Below are 15,767 nucleotides of genomic sequence, written 5' to 3' on the forward strand. Positions count from 1 at the left end.
ACGAACTGCACCTTCACACTCTGTTCACTATTAGGTGCATACCGTTTTACATTTGGAAAACGAGAGCCAACCTTATTTTTGTAACACCAACAACAGAATATTTGCGGGGGGGGCGGGGCAAGAAGACGGGAGACAATGGCACATGAGAATTCCAGAGGTAAAGTTTCATGTTCGCCAAAGTGGGGCGAGGGCTAATAAGGACTGTGAAACCCTGATTTAGAGAAAAGAAAGAAGGTCTCTCTGAGGCAGGCCCCGAGGGCTAGGGACCCGGGGAGCCCACATAGCAGGGTCTGTGAGAGAAGGCCAGGAACTCGTCCCTGCCCCCCAAGGCCAGGCCTGGGGCGGGCTTTTCTTAAGCAAAGGTCTCAAAGGGTAGTGTCCCCCTGAGAATCCTGTTCTAGATTACACCATCCAAGCAAAGGACAGTCTAGTGAGAAGTGTTACCCAGCAGACTTTATGGGGCGAGTAGTGTGCTTGCACAGCAGGGGCACGGGTGGGGTGAGGTGGGCAGGAGGTGGACATGACGTGGTGGGAAATATCTGTCACCCAACCACTACCACCAGCCCCCAGCATCCAGCTCTCAGCCCCAGGCAGTTTGGGCTACAATATACCAGAGATCCCAGATGCAAAGGGGTTGATTTCTGATTTCCAAGTAGCTCAGGAACCACTCCGAAGGTGGTTCCTGAGCTACTTCCTGACTAGCAGTGGTTCCCAAATTCAGTGGCCCCACCCCAGAGATTCTGATTCCACTGGACTGTTGTAGGACCAAGAAACCTGCATGTTAAAGAAGCCCTTCCCCACCAAGAAATTCAGATCCAAGGGCTTTGTGGGTTGCACCTACTAGGATAGTAACAGACGTGTACATTTGGGGTGATGCTTGAGGGAATGGAGGGGTAACACTGAGGATCCTAGAAGAAAATATCCTCAGACACAGGAGTGTCTGATGGGTCTTGTCATCCAGTGTCACCCAGTCATTACTAGTAAGTAGCAGTGAGGTAAAGGACAGTCTAGTGAGAAGTGTCACTGCCAGACACAGAGAGGTACTCATTTGGGCAGTAAATGTCGAGGGGTTAGTTATCCTGGGGATGCTGAGGGTGGCCTCGTCAGCCTGGTTACAGAGGCATGCTAGTTCTTTCTAGAAGGGAGGCCTCACAAGACCACAGCAGCCAGCCCTCTGGGTTGAGTAAGAAGCTTGGGAGGGTTTACAGAGCAGATGAAGCCTCTCAATATCCACCGAAAAGTTGGGAAGGCGTGTACACAACATGGATTCTGTAGACAGGTCAGTGTGGAGGGCATTTGATCAGTTCTGTCAAGCCTGTCTCCCACGGTGCTCTCTGCAAGAGCCTTCATCAGTGACATGTCCTCTATTGGCGCTGTCCGAAGAGGTAGCCACTGGCCACCTGTGGCGATAGAGAATGTGAAATGCGGCTAGTGCAACTAGGAACTGATTTTTAAACTTTCCTTAATTTTAGTTCACTTAAATTTAGGTTTCAATAGTCTCACTTAGTTATGACTGCCGGATCGGATAGTCAATCCTAGCGAGAGTCTCAAATTATCAACCACATCTCAATGCTGGGATGCAGGCAGCTCACCAAGGGCCCCTCTCTGGGTCAAACGGCTGCTGCTTTTTCCCTTCCCAGAAGGTCTAGTGCTTTGTAAGCCAGCCTGTCTTCTTCCAGCCTCTTCTCTGCTCTGAGAAGGAGGACAGTCTCTGCTCTGGGATGACGTCTCTGAATTATTTCACAGCAGCCACTCCTGTTCTAGGGCTGTCAGCCTTGCCTGGTTCAAGGTCAAAGGGCTCGTCTGTGGCTGGAATACAGACTCTGCTCTGTAGTGGTGGGAGGAACGTGCAGGGGCAAACCGGGGGGAAAGAGTCTCGTGTGGCTTGCTTGGAGCGCGAGCAAGCCTCACAGAGGCTGCCTCATGCTGCTCTCCCCACTTCACATTTAACAGATAAAAAGGAAGAGCAAATATAAAATAAAGGAGAGCTATTCTAGATGATGACATTTCAAAAAGGCAAGTGCATAGACACCGTAAACATCCTGCTGTGGGAAAAAATATGAACCTTCAGCGAGCCAAACAGGGCTGCTGCAAGGGGTCAAGCAGAATGCCTGGGAATAAAAATCCCTCCCACAGGCAGAAGATGGCCTTCAATTACTTTAGACAGACTCAGCACTTCTCTGCCAAGGTTGGCAAAATTGCAACTTCAGCTTCCACCGGGCTGCCCAGGCCGGGCTAAAGCCTGCAGCACCCGGCCCTGCACTGCAGCCCTGCCCGAGGCCAGGCCACAGAGCAGTGTGCACATGCAGAACCTGGTGAGGGAGAAGGGGCGTGGCTGCGTGGGGCTGAGGTTGGGACCCAGGAGGCCACAGAACACATAGCCGAGAAAGGAAGGGTCAGTCACTCCCGCACTCCATACCAGGAAGGGTAGGAAGACACCAAACAGCGACTGGTTTTGGGCTTCCTTGGAAGTGGGTCCCAGAGGGAAAAGAAGGGCTCTGGCTGTTCTCAGCTGGAGTGGCCCTGGCCCGCTCAGGAGGACGAGGTGCTTGGCAATGTCACTTAGCAACTGCTAGCTTTTCAGGTACCCTGAGGAGCTGCCCACACTTCCCAGGGGTGAGGGTCTGGATATTCTCCTCAGAACATTAGAAAAGACCTCTTCTTTGGGAAGAAGACTTCCTGTATGGGCCAGGGTCCCACGTGAGACGGCAATGAGTACACACTGAGGTCTTGGGGGAGAAACAGCCTGCTGAGAATAGAGTCACGGAAGTAATGCCTCCCTCCCGTCTTCACAAACCTGCCCCTACGAAGACTTCCTGTATGGGCCAGGGTCCCACGTACGAAACAGTCTCACAGGACAGCGACCAAGGTACAAATGCTCTGGTTAGGACAGCCCAGAAGTAGAGCTTCTGATGGCTCAAGGATAAAGAGCAGCAGAAGAACTATGAACAAAGACCAGTCAGTCACACAGTTTTGCAAAGTTGATGATGAGGGATGACAAACATCTCAAGCCTGAGGCTATAGCCGCAGGCAAAGCCTGACATTTGGAACTCATAGAGCTGCCTCCTCCCTCCACCCCAACTCCTAGAGAGGCTGGGTGCTGACAGGTCAGTATCTCAGGGTGTGACTCATGTCTCCCTGCCTGGGATGCTGGCAGCCATCCCCCGCTCTTTCAGGCCTGCTTGAGAAACCACTGCTCACCCCTTTTATTTATTCCCTGATCCCCAACCACCTCTCCTCACCTCAACCCATGACAAATGTGCTCCCACCACCCCAGGGCATGCTGGGAGGGCATCACCACAACTGCAATTATCTGGATCATTCAGTCCCCAAAAAGTCTCTCCATCTCCCACCATCAGCTTTGTTCTGAAATTAGCCACATAATCTCAGCAATCCAGATGCAGGGCCTGTACCGTGAGAATGAATCCTCTGCCACTGGTTCCCTCTGCTTGTAGGTCAGCTCTGGGTGGCCAGCAATTCCTACATATTGGCCATTCCATTGTGGGGAGGCACTTGGAACCCCAGCATCGGTATAAAAAGTATTTCCAGCTGAAGACATTTGAGATCCAACAGATGCAGAAGGAAGCCTTCTTGGAGCTTCCCTTATCTGAAGAAACCTCTGAGAAGTCAGGATTGCCATAAATTCCCTCTTTGAGGTGGGTCTGCTTCTAGGAGAGAGACCAAGAGCAAATTTACCATAAATCCCCTTTTGGGGGGAGTTTTATGGCTCTGAAGAAGAGGAAAAGTCCACTCATACCTGTATAGACAAACATCACAAACTTTATCTTCCATTTAGTCTCCTAAAGAAATTATTTGTTCTTTCTATAGGAGCCTGCTCTCTCCTCTCCACTTCTCTTACTAAGTTAGGTACGTAAGCCCCAAATTCTAACTACCCTTTTGAAGAGTAACCACCCTTACTCAAGACTGAACACTCTTACATGTATATCCAATGCGGCTGTAAATAAATATTTTCTTGCTGTTAATGTCTGGTGTCATTTTAATTTGCAGACCTCAGTAACTGAACCTACAAGAGTAGAGGAAAAGTTTTTCCCCTACTACATACATCACTATCTTCTCATACCTCAGAAACACGGTCATTTTACAGCTAATGGGGTCTTAGAAAAGAATTCATCCAGTGATACAGTTAAGAAGTACTAGCATCTTTTAAAACAGACAGGTCCGGGCCATGGCCCAGAAATATCCACCAGCAGGATTACCACTAGATGTGTGTAGTTTTCAAAGAGCACCCCTGTCCTCCTGGTTGGGAACCTCTGCTCTGGTCTAGCGCTTCCATCTGGCCTGAAGGGAGAAGCAACTTGCCCATGAGTCAAGCTGAGTCATGGCAAAGCCAGGAGTCCATGCCTCCTCTCCTGCACTCAGAAGGGCCTAAGTCCCCGGATGGGCATTCAAGGCTCCAACACCCTCCAGGCCCACCACCCACGTCCCTGAGCTCTCCTTGCAGCTTTTGGGTTATGCCATTACTCCAGCCTGACACAGCCTCACCACTCCTCACGTTTCCCTCCTGCTGGAAGCATCTCAGCACGTTCCCACGCTGGTTCCCAGCCTATTTCCCAGTGAGCCCTTCCTCCACAAAACCTTCCTGCCTGTGCTCAGGGCAAGTCCCCACCTCCCTGATAGCTCTGCACAGCAGTGTGATGTGGACTTTGGGATTCAATAGCCTATGAATTTGTCTTTATTTTGGAAGCTCTGCGGGGGTGGAGGAGGGCACAAGGAGCCTTCCCAGTCTTCCAGCGGCTCTTGCCCACAGAGGATGCTGAGTAAATGTGAGGATGTGTGTTGACATGACACGGGCTGTTCCCTGTGGACCCATGCTCAGGGGAAGCGCACAGTACCATCAGGCGTTTACTTTTGGAACTTCCTGACGTGGGCTCCCTTACAGGTTAAACTCCAACATTTTCCATTTGTGTAAACACTCATAAGACAGCAAGGCCCACCTGCTCTCCAAACAGGCCAGTGAGGATCAGGGACTGCGTAAGTGCTGGGGGCCAAGGGACAGGACGTCCCTGCACGCCAAACTGACCAAGAGCACATAGGAAACACCAAGGGGTAGTAAAAAAGGATGAACGGTGTTAAGAGACAGAACAGGGAACATCAACATTGTGATGTTTAAAAAGTCAGGGAGCCAATTTGAAGCCCAGCTCCTTCCTCTGCCAGTTTCATGTGCCAAGGAAGGACACAGTTGGCTGGAGACAGGTAGGGCTGCCAAATGTGGACACCTGGGAGGGCGGATATTGGCCTGCGGGCTCCTGCCATCTCCTGCACACTCAAAAGGGCACTGCCAGCCCAGTGTGGCTGACCAGCTGGGAGGGCAGGCCTCACCATCTGCCCACCAGCGTCTCCCTGCTGGCAGCAAAGAAGGGCTCGGTCCAGAGACCAGCCCTGCTAAAGTCAGTCCCCAGAAGTGCTTCTCCAGGAGAGTAAGTAAGGAGGCGCCTGGGATCTACAGCAGCTTCTGGCAATTTGGGGGTATGGGGCAGTCAGCTCCCTGCAGGAACCTACAGTCTAAAGCAAAGCAGTCATGACTGGGAGTTCCGAGAAGTCCCAGGTGAAGGATGGAGAGAATCTTCTTGTTCACAACTGCCTCTTCCACAGCCCTCAGCGTTATAGTCACCACAACTTGCTGGTCCAGGGCGTGGCTCTCATCAGGCGGTGGCTCCAGAAGGACCGCTTCAGGGCTGGGTACCCATGGGCCTCTGAGGGGGCATGGTGGGGGACAGGCCTTCCATCATTCTGGCTGTCACAGTCCACGCCAGGGGGAAGGGAAGGCAGCAGGGTGAGAATATTTTAGAGTTTCCTCGCCTTTCTGACATTTCCTAAATCCCATACCTAGAACGAGCTCGGTCCAAGGGGGCATGTCAATCCAGCAGCCTCCAGCAAGATAATCCACAGACCCCCTCCCACCCTCTTTCCCTTTAGGAGATGGGGGCCTGTGGATCTCTCAGCCACGAGAAAGACAAATATTTCTAAGGCCCCATCTATCAGAAAGATACCACGTGAAGAAGCACAGTGGGGGATACCCACGGATAGAGGACACAGCCTCTAGAAATTAACCATATACAATAGAAAACACCCACAGAGCCCAGCCAGGACAGAGAACGGTGAGTATCAGGTGAATACAGGAAACCGCTAGTCTCAACTTTTCCGCGTGACCATATAAATTACTATCCAGATCAGACAAAAAAAGGGGCGCTATTAATAAATATGCTGGAACATAAGCATGAACAAGCGCCGCCCAGGCCAACCAAGATGGTGGTCACCCGACCTAGATGACTCTTATGATTCCAAAATTTTCGACTCCAGACCTGACCTTGGCCCTGAGTTCCAGACTCAGGATCAGTTGCCTGCTGCGTATTTCCATTTGGATGTTTTATAGGCTACTCAACCCCAGTGTATCAAAACTGAAGGCAGCATGTCTCCTCCTCCCTTCCCTCTCGCTGCTGGCTTTTCCTCCTTCTGTGTTCCCCACCTAGAGAAGCAGCTCTGGCCTCCACTCACATGTTCCAAACTAGACCCTGGGATTTGTCTTCCCCACCTGACCATCCCCAGGCAGTCACCTCAACAGCTATGGATGCCACCTCCTTCTGTCCCCTCCCTCCTGTTCAGGCGTCGTTGTCCTTATCCTGGACTACTGTAACAGCCCCAGAACTCATCTTCCTCTTCCTTCCATTTGTACCTCTCAAGTTCCTCTGCACCATGGCGGCAGAGTGATCTTTAAAATGCACAAGAAGAGTGTGTTACTCCCCTCACTCTTGGACACTTCCGGGTGGTACCTGAGAGCTTTCGGGTCTCCCCAGTACTCATGCCTCCAGCATCACCTCCACTTGTCTTCCCACTTCCTGTTGGCTAGCTCTGTAGAAGTTCTGAGCTGACCTCCTTCCAAGCCTCTGCTCCCGCTACTCTCTGCCTGGGGGGGCCCATTCTGCCTCTGGTTCTCCTTCGCCCACCGGCTGGACCTCAAGTAGCACCTGCTGCACAAACTACCGTGTCCTTCAAGAACTGGCCTTCCTGCCACTGCAGCCGTTCATTCGTTCACTAAAAACAGTGTCAGATGCTGGGGTATTAGAAATACATGGAACAATATACAGAGATAAAGCCAATGGCACAAAAAATGGGATCAACCAATCCATTTATGTGAAAGGACTTTGGGTGTTGATTGTACCATTCTTGCAACTTTTCCGTGGGGTTTAAGTTTTTCAAAATAGAAAACTAGGTTTATAAAATGAATAGAATAGGGGCCTGAGCAGGAATTAATTCAAACATAAGTTTATTGTGACCTGATTTGACACAAGCCAGTATCTACTGAAAGCAAGGTCAGGGTTTGCTATTACAGTTCCACATTTATCAGGAAATGTGTTGTTTTTAAATTTAAACATATATACAGAAGGTGCCAAAAACATGTATACACATTTTAAGAAAGGAAAAAAACTGTATTAAAATTGTAATAATATATACCGATAACAAAAGATGAATACAAGTCATGTGTATACATTTTTTGATACCCCCAGTATTTAATTTAGGGGGAAAATTAGAAGGCAAAAAAAACAAAAACAGATAAGTGGGTAAAAGAAAATAAAATCACCCAAAATCTCACCACCCAGAGATAACAATTATAATCATTTCAGAATATGCCTTCCTGGTAAATTTTATGTGTAGATATATTTTTAAATGCAAAATGGGTTATGCTACACAGTTTTGTAACCCGTTCTTTTTGACTCCACAATATATTTTCATATTGATAAATACATCACATTTTAATAGCTGCACTGCTTTCCATGGAATGGGTGTCCCATATTTTATGTAACCCCATGATCTTTCTCCCCTCCACCCCAAACACACATACCAACACCAGTCCCAACTCCCTCATTCTGGCACCTTCCATGACTCTAACCGAAAGAGGGGAGTAGAAGTCAACGCTGGCCCTTTGTTTAGGGAGCTGACACGTTGCTATTTGGGCTTCAAAAGAAAAAAATGAACACTGGCAGGTTAGAATTAACTGAGAGAAGTACCTCATCTCAAATGCCACAAGCATCTCAATAGGTAGAGTTCAATCTGCTTGACAGCTCTGCCCCAGGAAGCCAACAGAGCTTCAGGACACGCCTGGGCCGCTGGCAAGATCGAGGCACTAAAAATAGACCCAGAACTAAGCATCGAGACTTCTGAATTCATAGGCATAAAGGCTGCCCCAGAAGGACTTGCCACTCCAACGTTTTCCATCAGCGGCCTGTCACGGTGCCTAAAATTCCTAAGGGTTATCGTTTTCTAAAAGACTCCTGTCAGAAGAAAGAAGGCAGCTGTTCTGGGAGGAAAACAGAGTAAGGCCCCGTGGGGGCCGAGTGGAGAGAGCCGGGGCTTTGGAGTCGGTCAGCCTGGGACTCGTGTGCCAGCTGTACCCTCCCCACCACCAGTTGGGTCAAGTCCTCAATCTCTCTGAGCCTCTGTGTCCACACGTGTAACAAGGAGCTAAAAGGCCGTGTCGTAGAGCTGTAAAATGGATCGGTGCCTGGAACAGCGTTTAGGAGGTGAACAAATGCGGTTTGTTATTATCACTGAGGACTTGGATTTGTTTTTCAGATTGGCCAGGTGTGGGTTTAGGAGAGCTAGTGTTCTTGGAGTGGTGGTGAGCACAAGAAAGTATAGCAGAGTCCCCAGGTATGACACACGGCAGAGGAGACAGGTCTGCGTGTCCAGGGTCACCTGGGCACTTAAGGACATGCCGGCATAGCATGGGGATACCTCACGCATTGCCATACCCTCAGCATTCACACATTTAACACTCAGCGCACCAAACATTCTCTAGCTGACTCTGAAGTTTGATGAGCTGTAATAATTTCTGTTTTGCTGAGACGTTCGTTTGAACCTCAGTGAGACATCGTGTCATGTGGGTTTCCCAGGAATTGCCCTCATGAGGCTTTGCAGCAGAGATAATTGAGAGCCCAGGCTAGGATCCAGGTCTACTACACACCAACCCTGACCCCAGGCCCAGTCTCTGCCCATGACTCCAGTGGGGCCCCCCTGCCCTAACTGTAACGAGGCTCCATCCAGGGCCTCCAGGAGTAGAGCAGTGATGGGACAAACTCAGGAAGGATGACGGATGAGTCTCTGAACCATCCTGGCACCCTCGACTGGCCGCGCATGGACAACGTTGATGCTATTTAAACGGGTACTCTGAAATGAAGTGGCTTTCACCTCCGTTTTAGTTTTTTAGGGCTGCCCTCACAAAGTGCCACACACCGGTAGGCAGAAAACAACACAAATGTACTATCTCACAGTTCTGGAGGGCAGGAATCCAAAATCAAGCTGTTGGTAGGACTATGCTCTCTCTGAAACCTGTAGAGGAGGATCTTTCTTTGTCTCTTCCAGTTTCTGGTGTTTGTTGGCAATCGTGGGTGTTCCTTGGCTTACAGATGCACCACTCCAATCTCTGCCTGTGTTGTCACATGGCTGTCTTCTGCCTGAATGACTCTGGCTTCTGATAAAGACACCAATCATAGTAGATTAGGGGCCCACCCTACTTCAGTGTGACCTCATCTCAACTAATTACATTTGCAACAACTCTTTATCCAAAGAAGGTTACATTCTGAGGTATGGGGGGGTTAGGATTTTAACATATCATTTGAGAGGAAGGAGACACAATTGAACCCATAAGAGCCTCTAACCCCGTTTTGAGATGGGCCATTCCCTTCTCAGTGCCTAAGCTCAGATGTGGTCAGATCAGACCAACAGCAAACATCCAATCCACACACACAGCCCGGGGAAGAACTCCCAGGAGACACCCTAGTGACCTCTGGTCCATGCCCCGAAGCCCACCTTAGGACACAGCAGTGACAGGGGAAGCTAGACAGACCTAGTGAGATGGATGTAGACACACGCCTTGCCCTCTCTTCTGGGTCCATCCCCACGACTCAAGTCTTCATTGTGCCATGTAGTGGCACTCCGGGTGCCGGGGACCTCAAAGTCCTGGGCTCTGCCTCCTGGGAACCTACAGTCCCTCTGAAACAGGGAGTGAAGAAACAGAACAGAGAGAAGCTACTCCTCCCCCGCCAATGTCCCCCCAGCCCCTTCTGGCTCAGATCATTACAGCCCAGGATATGTGGCCAGAGGGACAGCTTGAATAGGACTGAGCCCCAGCTTCTTGCCCCTAGGATATCTGGCTACCCCTGGTGGCCTGCCAGGGGAAGAGACAGGCAGGGGACTTCCTGATCCAATTGCTCAGGTACATTTGAAAGGGAAAAGTGATGACAAAGTTCTTTGCACATTTCTTAACACGCTTTAAAGCCCTTATCAAAACAAACCTCAGGGTCTGAATAAATTGGCTCCCAGATGCTGTCCAACGAAGCTGGTTGGACAGTGTGGGGAGCTAGAGAGAGGGTGGGTCAGGGGCCAGGGCGAAGGAACAGTCTGTCTCTCACCCAGGGCCAGGCAGCTTCTTAAAGAGGTAACCTCAGCTGGCAGTCTGGGAACCTAGAGTTCCCAGAGCCCCCAGGCAGGCAGGGAGACAAGGAGGGGTCTCCCTCCGCACCCAGCCCTCCATCCATTGCCCTAGAAGCCACATCAGAACAAAGGCTGTTAGCAAATCCTCCCTCAGACCCCGTGAGATGGAGCAGGGCAAGCCCCCAAGCCTGGTCCCACTCTCGTTTGCTCAGAAAGAGGCCAGTCTTGTAACTATGCCCAGAGAGGCGGGTCATCTCTGAGGCCAAAGTGCAGCCAGCGGCACAGCCTGCTGGGAGCAGAATTGGAGGGGCCTTCGCTGCGACCTTCCCATTCTCAGTCCTCCTGCAACGACTCATGTCTGAGGTAGGAAATCTCCCTCCTGGTGGCCATGACCTCGCCTGGCTTTCTCCCCTCACTGATCTCCCCACCTCAGCGATGGCTTTTCTAACAAGCTGGGGGTGAGTTTTCTTTCTCCCTGGGCACCCTCCCTCAGGACTGACCCTCAGCGATGGTCAGGCCTGTCTGGCTTTGGGCCTCCCTCCTCAGCCCCTGGTCTGCCCTTTGGACACCCATGTGCATATGCCATATATTGAGTCTTCGGCTCAGGGAGAGGGCGGGGCTAAAGACGTGAACCTCAGAGTTTGGGATAAGATTTATAGAGGCTCCTATCACATAGGAACAAGGACAGTTCTTCAATGTGTGACAGGATTGAGAAGCAGGCGGCATTCGTGATGGGTCGGTAAAGGAGTTCCCGCTAATGATTTTTTCTCCATGAAGGATGAGGCACCTGCAAGGACTGGAGTGCAGAGGGAAGGTGGATGTAAGCAGAGGGAGAAGGTGTGGGACACGGTGAGGCCAGGCAGGACAGGGGTGCCCGAGGAAGGCGCGCAGGATTGCCTGATGCTGCTGAGTGCATATTTGAAATGCAGGGTCATAAACAGAAAGACGCAGCACAGTGAGCCCCAGTTTAAGGTCTTCTCTAGCAGCATTTGGCCTCTCCAGCACAGAGTGGAGTGGCTGGGGTTTAACAGAGGGGGAGAGAGGCAAGGAAGTTACACGTGTTTGCAACCAAGTCATAAGAAGGTGGCCCATGGACTCTAAACTGAGTAAGGGGATGGTGCAGGCGGGGGAAACAGCAGGGTCAGTGTGCCACAACCCTGTGCCCCAGGCCTATCGGCAGGACTTCCTGGGATTACCAAGAACAGTATGCCCTATCCAGGTACAATAAGCCAGTTCCTCACCTGAGCACTGTCGAGCCCAGCCTCCCCTCGGGTGGGGAGGGGACAGGAGAAAGCAGGCAACTGTGTGCCATGATTAACTAGAAGATTTTTGCAAGTTATCTGGAGCTAATAATGAAAAATTGAAGTTTGGGAATTATTTTCTTTTTATTGAGCCTATTGAAGGTTATCGCTGTCAGGTCACTTTATGTCACTTACATCCGGCTAAGCTTTCTTGAATGGGAGAGAAACGGGAGAGTTATAGTGAGTACTCTAGAGAGTGGGCAGAATCTGTAGAGTAGATTTGTATGCAGAGTCCGTAGTGAACGATTTCCAAATAATGCTGGGGCTTTTGCCCCCAGGAGTGGCAATGCTTGTGGGGTCTTCGTGCCTGATAAACGGCTCACGTTTGCTACTCTGGCTGCAGAGCTTTGTGGCACATGGAGTTAGGGCCACACGAATTCATATTCAGAGGTTGTCATGGAGAACCCCTGCTGTCCACCATCTTTTCTTTTCCTCTTCTTCCAAAGCAGGGGTTATAGCCTAGTGTGGCTGGCCAGCTATACACTATGTCCCAGCATCCCTGCGGTCATGTGTAGCCATGGGACTAGGTTTAAGAAACTTACTGGAGTGGTAGAAGTGATGCAAACCTTTTCCAGGCTGGTGTTGGAAGGCACAGTGTGCTCTTCTGCATTCTCTTTCCAGTTTCCACAAACTGGAGCACAGAGAAGCCTGTAGCCTGGCTTCAGCCAAGGGCAGAGACAAAGAGATCATAGACAGAAACAAGAAAGAAAGAACCTGGCCCCTCAATGACTCAGGGCAGCAAAGAAAGGTACTGTCAACCAGGAACACTCACCTTGGACTGTCTTTGGTCAGCTTACTTGGAACAGACTCAGTCAGGGAGGTTTCTTGGGGTGCACGCTCAGGAACAGCACCTGCCAGTAACAGAGCAGAAGTTGAACTGCGGCGGATGAGAGGTCTCAGCTAATGAAGGCCCTTCAGAGTCGTCCTAGGCTGAGACCGGGGGTGGGGCTTCCGTACGCCATCTCTACCACTTCTTCTTGGATGCAGGCTGCTACTGCAAGGGGGTGTAGTTTGGGAGAGGCAGCTCTCTTTGGCCAAGGGCTGTCCTCAGAGAGGGACTCAGCTATGAGCCCTCAACAACCAACGCCCCCTCCCCAGCAGCTGGGGAAATGGGGTGTCAGTCCTGCAGGAGGGATCTGGGCGATGCCCCACAGCATGCACTGCAGACTGTCGCTCTGGGAGAAACATCTGTTCTGTAACCATTGCTTTCTTATCGTGTCTCTTTATCAGAGCGGCCTCTCCTCACCCCCACCTAACAAAGATCTCTGCTCGTTTACAGGTGCATATTCTGCCCTCAACCAGAAGCTCGCTGAGACACACACTAGGCCAGTGGTTTGCCCAGTGTGGTCTCCGGACCAGCAGCAGCATTACCCGGGAACTTGTTTTAATTGCAAATCTCATGCCTCACTCCAGACCTACTGAGTCAGAAACTCTGGGGATGGGACCCAGCAAACTGTGTTTCTACAAGCCCTCTGAGGCACATGATTGAGAAACACTGCTCTAGATTTTCTTCCTTCTAGATTCAGAGCACCAACCACTATCACAGCGCACACAGCAGCCTGGAGGGTGACTTGGAACAGCCTCTCCTCCAAGTCCTGGGGCTGCACATTAGGACGCTCACAGCCTAGTGATGTTTCACCTGCTGTCTGAGTCCCCACTCTTCCCCTCTGACACTATCGGCCCCCCCATGTCCTCTGCCCTGGATCCTCACAGCTTTGGGGACAGTCCCACCTGGCTTCCAGTCCTAGCCGTATCAGCTACTGGCTGACTGACCTTAGACAAATTCATTGCTTGCTGAACCTCAGTTTCCTCATCTATACAATGGGAATAAGACCCATTCTACACAGTTATTGTGAGACCAACATAAGAAAATATACCTTGGAGTCTAACACTCCCTGGCGTTTAGCACTTCATAACAGTTAGCTCGCATCCTTTAATATCCTCCAGGGCCCACGTGCATTGTTCCACTCAAGATTTCTAAGAATAGGTCTAGAACTCATTCACAAGGAAAGGTAAATTACTAGTAACTAAAGTACTATGACGCTTCCAAGGGAATTTGCGTTTTACCTGTAGCCCAAGTGTCACATTATAACTAATTTTTTTTTTTTTTAAGTTGGGTGGTGGGAGAGAGTTGAGGCTTCCTTCCTGGTTCCTGAAATCACACTGCACATGGACTATCTCCCATGTCTGGACTCCTGGTAACCCTTCCCCAAACGCCTTTGACCTTGAGAAGCCTCTATTCTAAAAGTGCCCCTTTATTCAGCTAGCTGAGCAAACCAGCTGGGCTGCAGGTCTGGTGCTGGGAGCTGTACAATGAGCCCCAACTATCCTAGTTGAATCAGGATGGAGAACCTCTCTAGATCTGCTTCTTTCATATGAAAATTGAAAATCATCCCCAAGACATCTCATGGCCCAGATCTCAGGGTTCTCCAAGATCAGCCTGACTCCAAGACAGAGAAAGTAAAGAATTTCAGGGATGCCCCTAAAAGTCCTCCCCAACCTGCTAGTCAAGGGCTAACAGCCCTTAATTTCAGGGCCAACACCTTTCATTCTGCACTGAGAGAACAGACACCCAAAAGGGAAGGGCCAGTGGCTGCCACTGGCATCAAAGATGGTGTGACTGACAGCAGTCCTCTCCCTGTAGGTGGAGCTCTGGGCAGCTGAAAAGCAAGGCTGCCCAGGGCAAACGAACCACAAAGTCAAGCTCACTGATCACACCTCAACACCCAGCATGACACTGGCATTTCATCCCAAATCTTGCTTTTCTCTGAGGTCTTCATTAATTCTGTAAGCTAATTTTCTGCGTTCTGTGTCAGTAGCCATTATAGGAAGAGACAGTTCCTGTCACTGTATGCGCAGATAGTCCACGCTCAACACTGCTTCGAGATGCTGCGGGCCTGAGAGGTTCTAGGAATGCACTGAGGGTGCCAGGCCTTGCAATGTCTGTCTCCAGGGCAGCCCAGTAGCCAGTAGAGATCACTCAGTTCTGTTCTGTCTTCAAGATCCTGCAGCGATCTTGTGCGATTTCCCAAGACAGGGAATTGGAACTTTGTGCTGAGTCAGTGCAAGTTATGCCATCTATATTTGGACAGAGAGTTTTGGAACTCACCGAGCTCTTTCCCAGGCATCTCATCTGTCTTCCACCTCACCCCTCTGAGGAAGGGAAGGCAGGCTTAGATGAGGAAGCAGGCTCAGAGAGGCCAAGGGATTTGCCTCAGTTACACAGCTAGTAAGGGGTGAGTTGGAGCTTGTTCCCAGGCCTTCCATCTCCAAATCCTGTGCATTTCCCATTGCTGAGGGAACAGTTCTAGCAGCAAAGATTAGATCAGGTCTTCTTGCTCCTATGATATTTGCCAAAGAGGAAGAGAAAGGGGGGAGGTCTGGGCTGAATACCACTCTGGAATCCAGTAGAAGAGCCTGCTATATTTCCCAGTGTTGGTCATCCTTCTCCTTCAGTGCTTCCCAGACATGTGGGCTGGGATTCCACAATGGCTTTCTCTTATGTCTGGGATTGTTCATTGTTCCAAGGAGACAGAGGCCTGGGATTCGATGAGTGATCTCCCCAGAAAAAGTGCTTTGTGTAGTAAAACTGTTCTCCATTAAAGACTCCAAGATGGGTCAGGAGAGAGTCTTGATTTAGAAGAGAAAGAAATAGAATCTAGCCATGGAGGTCACAGCCACAGGCTTGGGACCCCAGAGAAGCCAGAAGCTCATGGTCCCTAGAGACACGACTGAAGGTTTACATAAGGTCACGGGAATGCCATCACCCTGTCACAATCCTCCTGGAACAGGGTGTGGGGTGTGGCTCCCCTGTTGCACTGCTAAGCACTGCTAATATCAATGTCTCTTCCAATCAGTCTGGTCACAGTTGCACTGAGGAAACTGAGGCAGCTTGGCAGGCTTTTTCTCCCCATGATGTCAGAACTGGAGTCAGGCTGACTCCTTCAGAGACTGATTTACAGAGCAAAGGATGTCTGCTCTGTCTGGGAACAGCACCTCACACACGTCCTGCCA

At 50.4% G+C, this 15,767-nt stretch overlaps 1 long non-coding RNA gene across 2 annotated transcripts in view; it reads right to left on the minus strand.

The window, feature by feature from the left end:
- Window positions 1-7,606: 7,606 nt before the first annotated feature.
- LOC117033106 (uncharacterized) overlaps window positions 7,607-15,767 on the minus strand; it is a 29,771-nt gene continuing 21,610 nt past the window's right edge. For both annotated transcript variants that reach the window (XR_004424833.1, XR_004424834.1), the window contains 3 exons: window positions 12,526-12,604; window positions 9,866-10,011; window positions 7,607-9,490 (listed from right to left, as the gene is read on the minus strand). This is a non-coding gene — a long non-coding RNA (uncharacterized LOC117033106). The remainder of the gene's footprint in view (window positions 9,491-9,865; window positions 10,012-12,525; window positions 12,605-15,767) is intronic.

This window comes from Rhinolophus ferrumequinum, chromosome 13 (genome assembly GCF_004115265.2).
Source record: "Rhinolophus ferrumequinum isolate MPI-CBG mRhiFer1 chromosome 13, mRhiFer1_v1.p, whole genome shotgun sequence".
Classification (NCBI taxonomy): Eukaryota; Metazoa; Chordata; class Mammalia; order Chiroptera; family Rhinolophidae; genus Rhinolophus; species Rhinolophus ferrumequinum.